Source organism: Pelobates fuscus, chromosome 6 (genome assembly GCF_036172605.1).
Source record: "Pelobates fuscus isolate aPelFus1 chromosome 6, aPelFus1.pri, whole genome shotgun sequence".
NCBI lineage: Eukaryota > Metazoa > Chordata > Amphibia > Anura > Pelobatidae > Pelobates > Pelobates fuscus.
Genome location: NC_086322.1, coordinates 102,845,227 through 102,859,740, shown reverse-complemented (window position 1 = coordinate 102,859,740; position 14,514 = coordinate 102,845,227). Strand labels below are relative to the sequence as shown.

The 14,514-nt window shown below is 41.2% G+C and overlaps 1 protein-coding gene across 2 annotated transcripts in view; it reads right to left on the bottom strand.

The window, feature by feature from the left end:
* Nucleotides 1–14,050, bottom strand: part of ACSL1 (acyl-CoA synthetase long chain family member 1) — a 101,066-nt gene extending 87,016 nt beyond the window's left edge. For both annotated transcript variants that reach the window (XM_063458125.1, XM_063458124.1), the window contains exons 1-2: nt 13,900–14,050; nt 7,952–8,018 (exon numbers count right to left, since the gene is read on the bottom strand). The gene's annotated coding sequence lies outside the window, so the exon portion shown is untranslated. The remainder of the gene's footprint in view (nt 1–7,951; nt 8,019–13,899) is intronic.
* Between the last annotated feature and the right edge of the window lie 464 nt (nt 14,051–14,514).

Here is a 14,514-nt window from a genome sequence, read left to right as displayed (position 1 = left end):
CTTTAAAATGTAAAACAATTCACACTTTAGGAAATAACAGACAGCTTGAAAGGGGCACTACAGTGTCAGGAACACAAATGTGTATTCCTGAGACTATAGTTCTAAAACCACCGGCCCATCTCACCTCAGGTTAGAAAGTGATGTACCCATCTTTTTCCAGTGCCTCACTGGGCTCCTCGCATCTGGTCCTGCCCCCAATCTGCCTTCTTGAGTGACATCAGAATTTATTATCTCAGCCAAATCACAATGCTCTCCTACAGGAAAGCATTGGATTGGCTGAGATTATCAATTCTGATGATCTCAACCGAGGAGGTGCGGGAACACCCCGCTGGCCAATCAGCATCTCCTCAAAGAATCAATGCATCTCTATGGGGAAAGATCAGCATCTCCATGCAGAGTGCAGGGACGCTGAACATAGGTGCTGCACACTGCAGCACTGACCCAGGAAGTACCTCTATTGGCCATTGGAGGAGTGGCTGTAATGTAAACACTGCCTTTTCTCTGAAAATTGTTTACATTAAAAAAGCCTGCAGGGACTGACTATACTCTACAGAACAACTATATTAAGCTTTATTTGTTCTGGTGACTATTGTGTCCCTTTAACCATGTGGAAAACAAAAGACCGGTAACAAAACAAAATGAAACTATATGATTGCTCTCCTTTAAAACTCTCCATCCGATTTTAGTAACAATATTGGCTTTGAAGGAAAATAAATACACAACTAAAAGAATAATATGAATATATATTGTAAAAGTGCTTTAGTACGTAAAGTGATAGTCCTTAAATACCAGACCCCTTGCATCAAGTCACAAGTATGCAAATTACAAGGTCACTTCAGGCAATAGCGATCAAGTTGCATATTGATTGTAGCTTTCCACTGCTCTTGCAAGAATTCAGACTTCAGAAAATCTTAAATCTCAACTAGAAATCTCACGAGTATATATTCATATACAGGCATAATTACCAAAGTAGACACAAAATCCTATTAAAAAAACACCTATCATTCTTTTAAAAGCTTTTTTTAAATCACATAAGTGGACAGCTGTGTAAAACAGCTTGTTCCTCTGTGTAAAAAGTTTGATCACCAACTGCAGTCTCCCTTTACATCAGTAAATTGCAGGATGTTTCAGAGAAACTGCAATGTTTACATTAAAGGGATAAGACTGACTCTAGTGGCTACCAGACAGCCACTAGAGGCACTTCATGGAAAATGTCAAGCATCCGGCAAAACCCCATAGGAAAGCACAGATTCAATGCTTTCCCATGGGGAAGGCCTTATGCCCATGTGCCACACCTTAGGATGCCCCTCGCACGGACATCGGAGAGTAATCCAGTAATCTTGAATAAAGTAAATTTTAAAGGGTTATCTAACCCTTTCATTGCCACAAGAGGGAGCTGTGGGACACTAACACTGATATTGTTGCCCGATTCACGGTTTAGTTAACTGGACAATGTGTAAATATACATTATACGAGTTCGGGTATGTCGTGGGAGAAAAGAACACAATCTAGATGCTGCATGAAATCAAACTTGAGAAAAATCAACGTGTGCAACCCAACACCAGGCATTGCTGGCTGCCCAACTGACACCTCTGATTGACTGCCTTAGAGCTGCAGTGATTTTAGGAAATAGCTGCATGTCTGAGCCACTCTGAGATCTGAGAGCATGTGTAACATGCTCTCTGCACCATTAACTATATATACACGTCTGCAAGGCTGAGATGGTGCTTCAAGTAACCAACCAGTTTGGGCGCATACAGAGTGCACATGAAAAAACGAAGGTCGCGGTGTGTACACATTTTCTGCACGCTCTGTGAACACACAGGGTGAAAAAGAACAGGTACATCCATTGCATACATAAGACAATATACAAATGTCAACGCATTTCACTTGCAAGTCTATCCCACTGGAATCATGCCTAGTGCATCTCCCATTGATTTTAAAGTTGCGCAACAAGATTCGCTGGGATTATCCAGCCACTTCATACAGCAAGCAAAAATAACAAGATGTAGCTAAAGGAAAACCCAGCATGAGACAGATTCATACAAAGTATCATATTTATGCAAATTGTAATAGAATCAGTAATGCATAAAATATCCACTGTGCTGTGTCTCTTTAAGTTGCTTTCTCTGTGACAGCTGCTTCAAGGCTTCATGAGGTTTCTCAAAATCAATATCCTCCTAAGGGCATATCTTAAATCTCTTGTCTGAGACACACACACACACACACACTTTAATTAGTGGCTCTGACAACCAGATCTCTCCAGGCTGAGGCACAATGTGTTTAATGGCTTACTATAAAGGAAGCAAGGAAAGAATATTAGCTTTTATTCATTTTGGTGTCACACCATTAAACAGGTTTTTAGATGGGCTCAGCTATTGGTGTGGTATTTATGTAAACAAGAATAACATATGATTCTCTTTGTTTCTCTCTCCCCGAGTTTCTCTTGCAGACAATTTGCGATACTTTCATTTTAGAAGCCTGCAGAGTACATTTCATTTCAGCAGAGGCACAGTATTTTGTAACCTTATCATACAGTTCTAATAATTATCTATTAGGAAGCAGTCAGTCATTCTTGTAGAAACAAACTTACTTTTTTGGCAAATATCTCATTTAATAAAAGATTTTCTGCACCACTTAGCAAAATAAAGGGTTCATGCTAAAGGTGTAAAACCACTTATTATAGGGTCATCCAATGCACCCACAACTTAGGTGTAAAGTGTATGTTGTGCTGCAGTAGGTTATACTATTTTGTTGTTTTTGCTGTTCTGTACGTTGTTGTAATACAACAGTTTCCTATGAAAAACCTCCCCCTTTGGACCTTTGACACTCCCTCCCGAACTGTAGCATTTCTCTTTATGCTTCAATAATAAGTTGTATGGGATCTTATGCTAGCTGGAGTTCTGCAGTACAAAGCGGAGAACTGAAATACAACTCCCAGAGACACCTGGAATGCCCACAAGGCACTGATGGGACTGATTTATGGGATGAGCTCATTTATTTTTTTATAGTAAGGTAAATGAGCATCGCAACTGGCGGGATGCTTTCCTAGTCTGGAAAAAGCTCACTGAAGAAGCTACAAAAAAAAAAAAGGAAAATGCAGGAACTGCAGGTATCGTTATGCATATATGTTTCATCCACAAGGGGAATATGTTTCATACTCCAGCCTGGACAAAAGAAAGTGAATATAAGTGGATTATCTAGCACTTCACCTCTAACCTAGACAGACTGTGTTTAGTAGGGTACAGATATTAACAGGGTCTATTTAAAAAATAAATAAAAAGCACATGAATATGAAGCCATACATGCATATCTCTACGGAAAGACTTTTTGGGAAATCTAAAAAAAACACACAATGTATGTGTTTATGTATCTCCTATTAAAGTAGCAATCTAAGAAACATAACAAATACAGCCCATTGTTGGGGCGGAGCCTAGCAACGCACCAGAGCAAACGCCATACTTCATAGCTCCGGCGGCCAAACTCCCAATCTACTAAATAGCGACAGCATCTTACCGCCAACAACGACCACAGGGGCAGACTCACGTGTAGAACACTGCCCTGAAGCGGCCGATGCCTTTCTTCCTCGCCCCGGGCAAAAAAAATCCTGCAACCGCGGCCTTAAGGCCTTCCGCATGAGCGATCAGCCCCTCGCAAACCGAGACTGCTGCCCAACGTGGAGCAACCTAGAACTAACCGCACTGCTGACCAACATACTACCAGCAGGCGACATGGGGAGGAAATCCCAAAAGCAGCCGGCGAACAACGCCAAGACACAGCGTGATATTAGCCAGATGCTGCAATCCCAGACGCCAGCATTAGCCTTGAGGGAATCCTCATCCTCGAGGGAATCATCACCCTTCAGATCTGGCAGCGGGGCCTCCCCTCGGAACCTAGCACTGGGTAACAGGGGCATCCCACACACACACACACACACACACAACAGAAGCAACAGCTCCAGCAACCAAGCAGGAGATACAGGACATGCTCACAGTCCTCCAACATAACCTCCGGAGAATGTGGGAAGCGGACCTGGCGGTGCTCACCACGGAGCTACAGGCAGTCACAGCACGCACCCAAGCCACCGAGGAAGACGTGCTCGACCTCAAACAGGGCCTAAATACAATAAACAAGTGCAGCAAATACAGGCAACACAGATTGAGACACGCAAACAGGTGAATATCTTAGATTCCAGAGGGCGAAGAAAGAATATTAAGATATGGGGGGTCCTGGAAACAATCCCTCTAGAAGAGTTACCACATTTAATACGAAGATTGGTGGCTTCCCTCCTGCCGGCAAAGCAAGCCAAATACTTAACATTCGATGGGGTGTACTCCTCAAGTCCCAGCTTCCGCATCCCGCAACATTATCCTGCGATGCCACTCGATTTCGGACAAGATGGGACTCTTAACGGCAGTAAAGGGACAGTCACTTTACAATTTTAAACAGTGCCCAATTTCATTCTTCCAAGATTTAAGCAGAGCCACTTTGTTGTGGAGGAAATCTATGCAACCCCTTACAAAAATCCTGCAAACTGAAGGCATGACCTACAGATAGGCGACACCAAGATCAGTATGGGTCACTAAAGCGGGGAAATCGTACAAGGCCACAGAACCAGCTGACATCCCTGCCCTACTGACGGCACTGGGCCTCCCTTAACAAAGTAATACAAACCAAGGACTGCCTCGCACTCCCTCACGACTTGTCACAGCCATACCCACATTTGAGCCCAGGACGGACAAGAGGCCTATTGTAACGAAAATATACCCCAACACGCAGGATTCAGCTAAACAGAAGACACAGAGGGGAAATACGTCTACCGGACCTTAGAGTGGCCGGACTCGACGTATATAGGAGGAGAAGTAGAGAGTCAAGGGCACAAAGAGACAGCATAAACTAGGACTAGTCGGGGTCTGGTACACAGTAAACAGCAAGCTGGCAAACAGAACAGATAAGGATAAAGAAATAACGTAGTCAGAAAACAAAGCCAAGGTCAAGTACGAAGAAACACAACAAGCGCTAAAGGGAACTGAAACAGAAACCACGATAGGGCAAGGAACCAAGGGAAAAAGGTGAGTATAAATAACTAAACAACTATTTTGATTGGTCCCTGTCATCTCCACGCCTCCAAAAGGTAAGTGTGGCATGACAGGGACCAATGGGAGGCCTTTTCCAATTTAGGCTCCCACTGTCCCTTTAAGAGCGCGCCCGAGACCCGCGGCGCGCTCTTAGAGTCAGACGGGACACAGGACCGCTTCTCGCGGTCACTGCCCGCCTTCCTGTTTCTGCCTTCGGATGAGCCGCGCGCGGCTCGTGCAGCAGCAGGACCACGTGCGGCTCGAACAGAGGACCCCGGCCGGCCCTTGGAAAGGGTAAGTACCGCTACACCTATGACCTGAAAAGCCTCAACACCAGTCCAACCTTTAATGAAGGGTTTTACGCATGTTATACTAATGGTTTAATGTTTCTTTCTGTAAATAATTTTGTTAGTTAAATTGTCTTTACCGATACCTGCCGATGTATTGCCACCCCACAGCAAAATGGGAGTGACAACACCTCACCCGCTTTCCGTCAATAACACACAAGGCGCTCTCCATGGGAGCCACTACTGCCACCCCACCCACTTTTTTTTTTTTTAATATAACCCTAGGGTTACGGGGTAAAACATGTAGAGGTGCGAGGGGTCCACACCCCACAACCAGGTAAATGGGCCTACCCAGACGCAGTAATGGGACCGACCCGAGCCCCACACCACATCACAGTCTACCCACTAGCTCCCTACACGTAAACTTACCATAGGCACCACACTAGACACTCATAGGAGCTATAACTCCTTTGCTAGTAATCGAACCAAAGCCGCTAACTCACCTCAAACAATGACAGCCAGGTAGCTAGCCCATCAACTAGGAGACAGAGTTTTTAATTAACCGGAGCCACAACCCTCTGAACCCGCAGAGTAGCACGTAACCCATAAGCTGGTGCCCGCACCACAGTCTCTCTCTCATGAAATTTAGAGAACAAGGCCTGACGGATTCCCTACACGAGCGGCAACTAGCATAGCGAAGAGATATTATCACATACATTATCTATATCATTACAACCGAACAGTCCATTATACCAAAATTGTGCAATGAGAATGTATGCCAGGCTTGAGCATGTTGCATCGGTAATGTTGTGTTGTGTCTACTATTGTTCATACTGCAATGGAAGAACTACTGTGACTAATGTATCCAAATTGCACCAAAAATAAGGAATTACAAAAAAATACAGCCCATTGTAGTAGGTTTTGGTGCTGAAAATGTATAGGTGCCATATAGGTGCCGTTTGAAAAGAGAACAAAATGGCTTTCCCTGCCACTCAGTATATAATAGGCATGTCTGAATGAATGCATGTTGCTATATGGAGTTACTGGGTAATTAAGAGGAAAATGTTTATAGGGACACTATAGGCACCCGGACCACTTCATCTCATTGAAGTGGTCTGGGTGCAGTTCCCGTGTGATTACATTACAGGGTTAACTCCACCCCTGATGCCTGTCTTCCAGGTTCCCAGTGGAGTTTTACTCTGTTAACAGATGTTGGATGTCCAACGCTTTGGATGAGGATGTCTAACATTTTCTATATTCCCCATAGTAAAAAAGCAATGATTCAATGCTTTACTATGGAAGAGATAGAATGCACATTAGGTATCACCATAGCAGGATACCTAGCCAACATCATGACAGCCTCGGCACTGGAAAGAGGAAAGTTTAAAAAAAAAAAAAAAAAAGTTGTATAAAAAAAATTAAATAATAATAATAATAATAATAATATCTCATCAAACTGTGAGACTAGAAAACTACTGATAAGGAAACTAGAGCGTTACGAATGCAGGTCTGCATTCCTAACACTATAGTGTTCCTTTAACTAGACAACAATCCAGTTATATGGTAAAATACATTGTGATAGCAATCTCAATGGCTCCCTAGAATATTGATGAATGCATATTATCATTAGCATTCATTAGTTTAAAGGGACACTTTAGTCACCAGAACAACTACCGCTTATTGAATTTGTTCTGGTGAGTAGAATCATTACCTTTAGGCTTTTTGCAGTAAACACTGTATTTTCAGAGAAAATGCAGTGTTTACATTACAGCCTAGTGATAACTTCACTGGCCACCCCTCAGATGGCTGTTAGAGATCCTTCCTGGGTCATGGCTGCCTAAAATGCATCCAAACATTCAGTGTCTCCTCCCTCTGCATGCAGACACTGAACTTTCCTCATAGAGATTCATTGATTCAATTCATCTCTATGAGGAGATGCTGATTGGCCAGGGCTGGATTTGAATCATGCTTGCTCTGCCCCTGATCTGCCTCCTTGTCAGTCTCAGCCAATCCTTTGGGGAAGCACTGTGATTGGATCAGGCTATCACTTCTGATGATGTCAACATACTGCTTGTTTTTCCTGAGTCTAACAGCACCCAGAGTTACAGCTTCAAGCTTGAATACAGTAAGATATTTACTATATTTATGGAGGCATGAGGGGCCCAGGGGGTCTAGATGGTGGTTTTAACACTATAGGGTCAGGAATACATGTTTGTGTTCCTGACCCTATAGTGATCCTTTAAATAGAGGGTTCTGTTACAGTGTCAACAAAATATGTTGTTAGGGAAGACACAGTCTGTTAGTGATTATGTTACAGGGATAACAGGATAAACTAGAGAATAATATGTCCTTGAAAGTTAGGTTGTAACCTTTTTCCAGCTAAGAACTATTGTGTTTCATGATTTGCTTTATGCTGTAAAGTGTACCTGTCATGTGTTGCAGAAGCTCCCGTGCCCTTGAAAGAGGTGTGTGACAGCAGCAATGTATAATGTACAAACTATTCTGTATTACAGTAAAGATAAAAAAGAAACAATATATAGAGAGGTTCATTATTCCTAGACGAAAATAAGAGAAATGATAACCTACCCTCTGTCCTGAACAGGTTTCTCTGGTGTCTGCGTGGAGAGTATCTTGATTATGATCAATCCCGAACCTGTGACACATACAGAAAGTATTGGCAGCATCAGCATCTGACATCCCATTGCAAAAACAAGCAGTGTAGTTCTGTGAAATTACCCAATATTCTCATGGAAGTACAGAGCGAGTATTTTATTCTTTAGAATTATAAGCTTGTACACAATAACTAAATATGTACACTACAGAGTACATACAGCTGAAGCTTGAGGACAGAACGAAAGGCACCAATTAAAACGCTTACACTATTACTGGCACTCAAAACAAACTGAAAAATTATCACATTTCTTTATCTATGTAAATGTTAGATGCGAATTTCTAACCTAATAACCACTGTTCACACACTCTCTAATGCCGAATGACACACACCCAAATACACACCTTAGTAACCTCTTTCTTAATTGATCAATAGATCCAAAATGAAAAACAAAAGACTGAGCATGGACGATTATCCTGGCATAATCAGAAGTACCCAATTTGTGGGTACAGCTGGATGGTTTGCCTTCATAAAGTTAGTTTCTAAATAAACTCTTTAGAAACAGTGTTAATCCTTAACAACCTTAATACAATGCTATCGTTAGTACTATTACAGGCAGGTTTGTGGGAAGCAGGTAAAATAGATATATCCACTGCATAATGCTCCTGAAATAAATACATTATGTTAAAATACATTATGTGTGTAGGGAACTGCACTCACTCCCATCAGTCTGAGCCAGAACCAAAACCCCAGATTCCCAAAGTAGTAGAATAAAGGAAAAAAGGTCCAGGCACTCCTTGGTTCAAAATAGGCACTTTATTAGAACCACACCTGTGGTTCTAATAAAGTGCCTATTTTGAACCAAGGAGTGCCTTGACCTTTTATCGTTTAATGTATTGATAAATGTCACAGCAGCGGTCCTTATATGACCAGGTTTGGGCCAATTACAATTTTTTTTTTCCCCAATACAATTCTCTTTGCTTACTATAAGCAATAGTCCTTTAAAGGGACACTGTAGGCACCCAGACCACTTCAGTTCATTGAAGTGGTCTGGTGCACTTTCCATGGTCCCTTAACCCAGCAAAGGTCATTATTGAAGATATTAACTGCAATAAATTACATTTATGGATTAACTCCACCTCTATTGGCTGTTTCCAGAAAGTCACTAGAGGGACTTCTGCGTGATTAGGAGACTTTTGGTCGCCTGACGCTGGACGTCATGAGGACATCCAGCGTCTCCCGAAGCCCCATAGGAAAGTATTGTATAATGTTTCCCTATGGGGAAATCCTAATGTGAGCACGGCCATTGACGAGGCGGACCCGAGCCAGCGCCGAAGGATACAGGTGCTTCTATACCACTGGTGGGAGGGGGGCACTATAGGGAGCTATAGTGCCAGGAAAACAACTTTGTTTTCCTGTCACTATAATTTCCCTCTAATTTCAGATGACAACTGATAAAAACAATTGAGAAGTGATGTCTATATATGCAAACTGAATATACATACATTTAATGCAGGAATTTTACCTCATCATACTCTTTTTTTTTCTTTTAATTTACATACCAAGTGGCAGCACTCCAAATCCTCAAATGGCATGTCAAAACTAAACAGTGGGTGCAACATGATCGCGAGAAGGTTTTATTTACTCTTATTGACACGGAACTCTACAATCAGCCTTACAGGGAACGCCTTTAAAAAATCCCCCAAGGATCAAAGACTTCATATTTGATCCGCTCTACGCAGAGTCTCTCACGTCTCCTCCCCAGCTACTACCACTAACGCAAAATCAAAATGTGTGCCAGTCACTCTTGTTTTTCTGGGTTGAGAGGAATATATCCGGATGCGACAGGGTGTTGACATCTGAATGCCTTTAACCTTTAGATGAGTGTGTGTAATTAATTATATATATATATATATATATATATATATATATATTGTTTATTTTTTTTATGTAAATTTTACAGCACCTTCTTTATGCCGCAATGTTGCTGGTGCCTGCTCTCCAACACATATTTGCCGACATGTGTGGTCACTAGTAATTTCTAGTGGCCAAGTAGAAGGACTCACACCGGGAAGCTGGTGGAGTGGGAAGTAGTCGTAACAAAAAACTTCAGGAATTGCACTGCATAACAAATCTCCACTAATGTTCTGGTAGGGATTGGAACAGATAGTAATTATAATGAGCTGCACCACTATTGATGCAGAGTTTTTTTACATGATGTTAAGCGGATTACTACACAGTGAAACCTTTGTGAAAACTACTCCTCAAAGATTTAAAAAAAAAAAAAAAAAAAAAAACACTTTTTTTTTCCCTTTAACTATTATTATGATTAGCATTTATATAGCATCAACATATTAAGCAACACATTCCAATTATAATTTACTGGTAACGTGGTAGTTCTAAGGATGCGACATTACCGCTGCTCTAACCAGCAAATATATCTTTGGGAGTATAGCATTATTTCTTTTCATATAGCAAAAACAATTAACAATGGGAGATGTTCCTGTGCAACAACTAGATTTTGCTTCCAAAAAAAAAAAATATCTGAAGCTGTGACATACTGAAAGCAACTAAAGACACTTTCAGAGCTTCAATATTTTGCATGTTAAACACTGTACTGTTTCCAGACAGTATGGTCAGATTGAGCCAGATGTGAATGGCAGTGCTGCACACTGCATCATGGAAGGTGTAGTCTAAAACATCTGGAGTGCCAAAGGTTACCTATACCTGCTCTACATGGCCTCCTGTATCCTGACTTCTGAAATAAACATTTATAAAATGTCTGACTACAACAATTCTAAAAACTATTTATGCACACTAGCAGTATATTTCTCTATTATCTTGGATTCTGTAACGAACACTGGTTGACTTATTAAAAACTCAAGGTAGTGAAGAGGAAAGATGACACCTTGTTCTCTGGGACTTTGTAACTAGCTACTTAGCTCAAAGGATCAAAGTGCTTTTATTTCTATATAACCGTGTAGGCAACCTTATAGCAGCACTGTACCAAAACAAGATTTTGACGTCTTTTGGCCTGCCGGCACCCTTTATTTTTCCTTTTTCAAATTAACTTGTGTGCGCATGCGTTGCAGAATACTGCTTGTGTCATGTATGGGTGCTGTGCACATTAGCAGTTTTTGGTATGTGTAGCACCCCTCCAATGCACACTGCTGCACATTGCTGGACTCACACACTCTCACACAGTTAGACACAAACAGACATGCTCATGACTACACCCAAACACTGGCAGGGGGTCTGCTTCCCTGGGGTCCAGTGAGGACTGGGTTTACTAGGAACACCTGCGCGGTTTCTCCTTCACAAACACAGAGAGGAATGATCTGAGATCTCCTCCTTACTGCCCGCTTCAACTGTGCACTAGCAGATTTCTGAAGAAGTCTTGCCAAGAAACTGGTCAGGTCAACTCCAGAGGAATTACACAGACCTCCCCAGCCTGTTTGAGTTTGGCAATAGATTGTTGACCACTGCACACAGTTTCTCCCTAAAACCAGGCTTATGGCTTTGGAATTTTACAAGAATTCTTGAGGTAAACAAACGGAATAAAGTACTAGGTGTTTATTTTTTTATTAATAACAATCCATTAATACCACTTGAAAACCTATCCAAGTATTACAAATCGGACTGTGCTGTACATCTAGGGGTTTATTTATTAAACTGCAAATTATTGGGAATTGACAATGAAATACCCAATTCTAGGCACAAGAAATAAGTTGCAAAAAATATGTGTTTTTAATATTTTGGCCTAAAATGTGCAAACCCTCAACAATTCTTCACCGTTGTCTGAATAAGACACCAAATGTATGCCTTCAAAACAATTCTAGTGAAATAAAACCCCTTACTGAACATTTTTTTTTTTTGTACAGTTACTGTTTAGATGCTTTTCCAAGCAGAATCATAGTGCACAAATGGTTTTCTATAAAACAAAATGACAACACCATTACAGTATGTAACCATATATGTTTCCAAAGTAAATAATGTACAATCTGATGAAACAAATGCCTCAGCTTGACTTCAGAATAAAGACTACCTGGAGACAAAAACTGCAAGAAAGTAAAGGATCAGTGCTACCCATCAAGTCAGCACAGATAAATATTTTGAGTGTTGTGACTGTAGAGCAGGTTTAACAAACACCAGAGCAAGGGGTAGAAGGATGAAAATATGTTAAGTATTTTATAGAGAGGTTCACGGGTGAATGTACTTCCACTACAAAAACTACTCCTGCTAATGATTCTTGTTTTTTTTTTTAAACCGAAGATAAGAGTATCCATATTATGATATAAAAGGATTTGTGTAAGTCCTGGTCATAAAAGGGATTGAATTCACTTTTCAGATAGTAGGGTTTGAGAAATGCCATTGCAATACGCTTTTCAGTTTTGTGATACTTCAGCAGCAAAACACAACAGAACAAAAATAGCTTTTAAAAGATCTCACACTCTGTTGTACACATCGCTGGGCTATTTATTTATTTCGACATTTGTCTATTTCATTTTCAGTTTACTTCAATGATGAGTAAAAACATTTTTTTTTTTAAATGAATTTAGCATCATACATTCGTACTGGCAGTGGTGTTCCTACAGAGTAAGTGCATTCCCAAAGAAAGGCAACATTTGATCAGTAATTTCAACTAGGTGGCACTCATGTTTTACAAACACTGCATTGCCCCAGCATTGTGCAAAGCATGCTGAAGGTAAATGTCTTTGCACAATTCTAAACCCTACTGCAACCTTTCACACTGCCTATCAGTGCAGCATGTCTCTGAAGTCACTGCAGATTTTTATAATCAGGCCAAATGCAATAGAGACATCAGGAATAGAAAAACAATAGACATAAAAATAAAGGGAGGGGAGGGGGGGGGGGGGGGGGATTATTGAAAAGAAGAAGCTGCCAAGAGATGGCCAAAAACAAAGAAGAAACAGCTGCTTCCTCTTTTAAACATTATCTGGTTAAGGAAACATTTATCAGTAATTGCATTATAAACAGAAGGAGTGATATATATATACACACACACACACATTTCCTACATCACAGGCTCTGCATAGTCTCCATGATTTCAGCGTGGTTTCCTGTATTAAAAAGATTTTAAAGCAAGTGCCAGAAAACCGAATGTCTACACACATGCAAGTTAGCCACTGGCAAAACTCCTTGGGGCTAAGCAGCTCATAGCAGCAATGCTCTGTGTGTATATTATAAATCAAGCGAATAGGGACCTTCCAAAACTGGAAGTATGAACCAGACAGCCACATTATCCGAGGGAGTAATAAATAGAAACATCACATGACCCACATAGAGTAGCCCTCCTAGCCAAGGAAACAGCAAATCCCACTCAGATAAGCTACATAATGGAATTCCACGGAAAATGTAAGAATGTTTGGGAAGTGCATTAAATGGGGGGTTGGGAGGGGGGAGGGACACATAATGGTCAGAACTCATCAACCATTGCTCATAGCGTTGTGGATGGAACGTGGAGGATGGGGTTGCGTTCTATCAGGAGACACATGGCAACGTGACCAGACCATGCATGTGGATCTAAATATGGACCTGTGTTACTACTTGTAATGATCCCAGGATTCCATCATACAGGCGGGGGGCTGACATTACCGAATAATGACACATATGGCGAGCTTATTACGCACATAGATTACACGTTTCCTTGCATATCCAATAGTCTATATATGATTATTATTATTATTATTTATTCCTTGCTATTTTGCAAAACTGAGCTACATTCCTGGTTAATCTTTATACCCTACATGTCACGACTTCCACAATCCCTCCAACCTTCCCAATGCATCTGGTCGGTTTACATGATTTAAAGAGCCCAGGCTGCTGTGTGCTGAGCCATCCCCTCTGACACGTTCTATGCATTATGTCTATTATTAGCCCATTCTGGGCTTTATTAACTTACCTTTACCAAGACAAAAGATCTGAGTGCATGCCGGCTTAGCCTGGCCTGATTATATAGCTATGCAGGGGGAAAAGCCGTGTAGTCTGCAGTCTATGCACCGCCCTTGCTCTTCTCGTTAGCTCATCTGCATAGATATCCTCCCTCAGTGTGTGCGGCCTCCATAGCTTACTGACATATTGCCCGCCCATTCGTTGTATGTATCACGCCTCTCTCGCCGGTGAATTGGGAAACGAGAAGGGAGACAAAAGTTTCAGCTAGGGTTTCACACAGAGCTGTCAGTCATTCATAGAAAAAATGTGACCTCACAAGTCTGAAAACTAATATTGCAAAAGCTGTTTTGTCACTAAAAGGAAAAAAAACAATTTCATGCAATGCTGCAAATACAATATCGTGTACTGACTGGAATTTAACTCTATAATCTGCATCTGTACACACCAGAGATCTTTTAACTGTAGAACACAAAAAAAATGTCCACCGCAATCTCAGACAATAATAATTTATAATACAGCATTAAATAGCCATAATTTAAACCACATACCATGGTACACATTGTGGGCTGTGGGCTGGAGGACCACTTCAAACAAATCAAAGAACTATTATAATAAATGTTTGCAA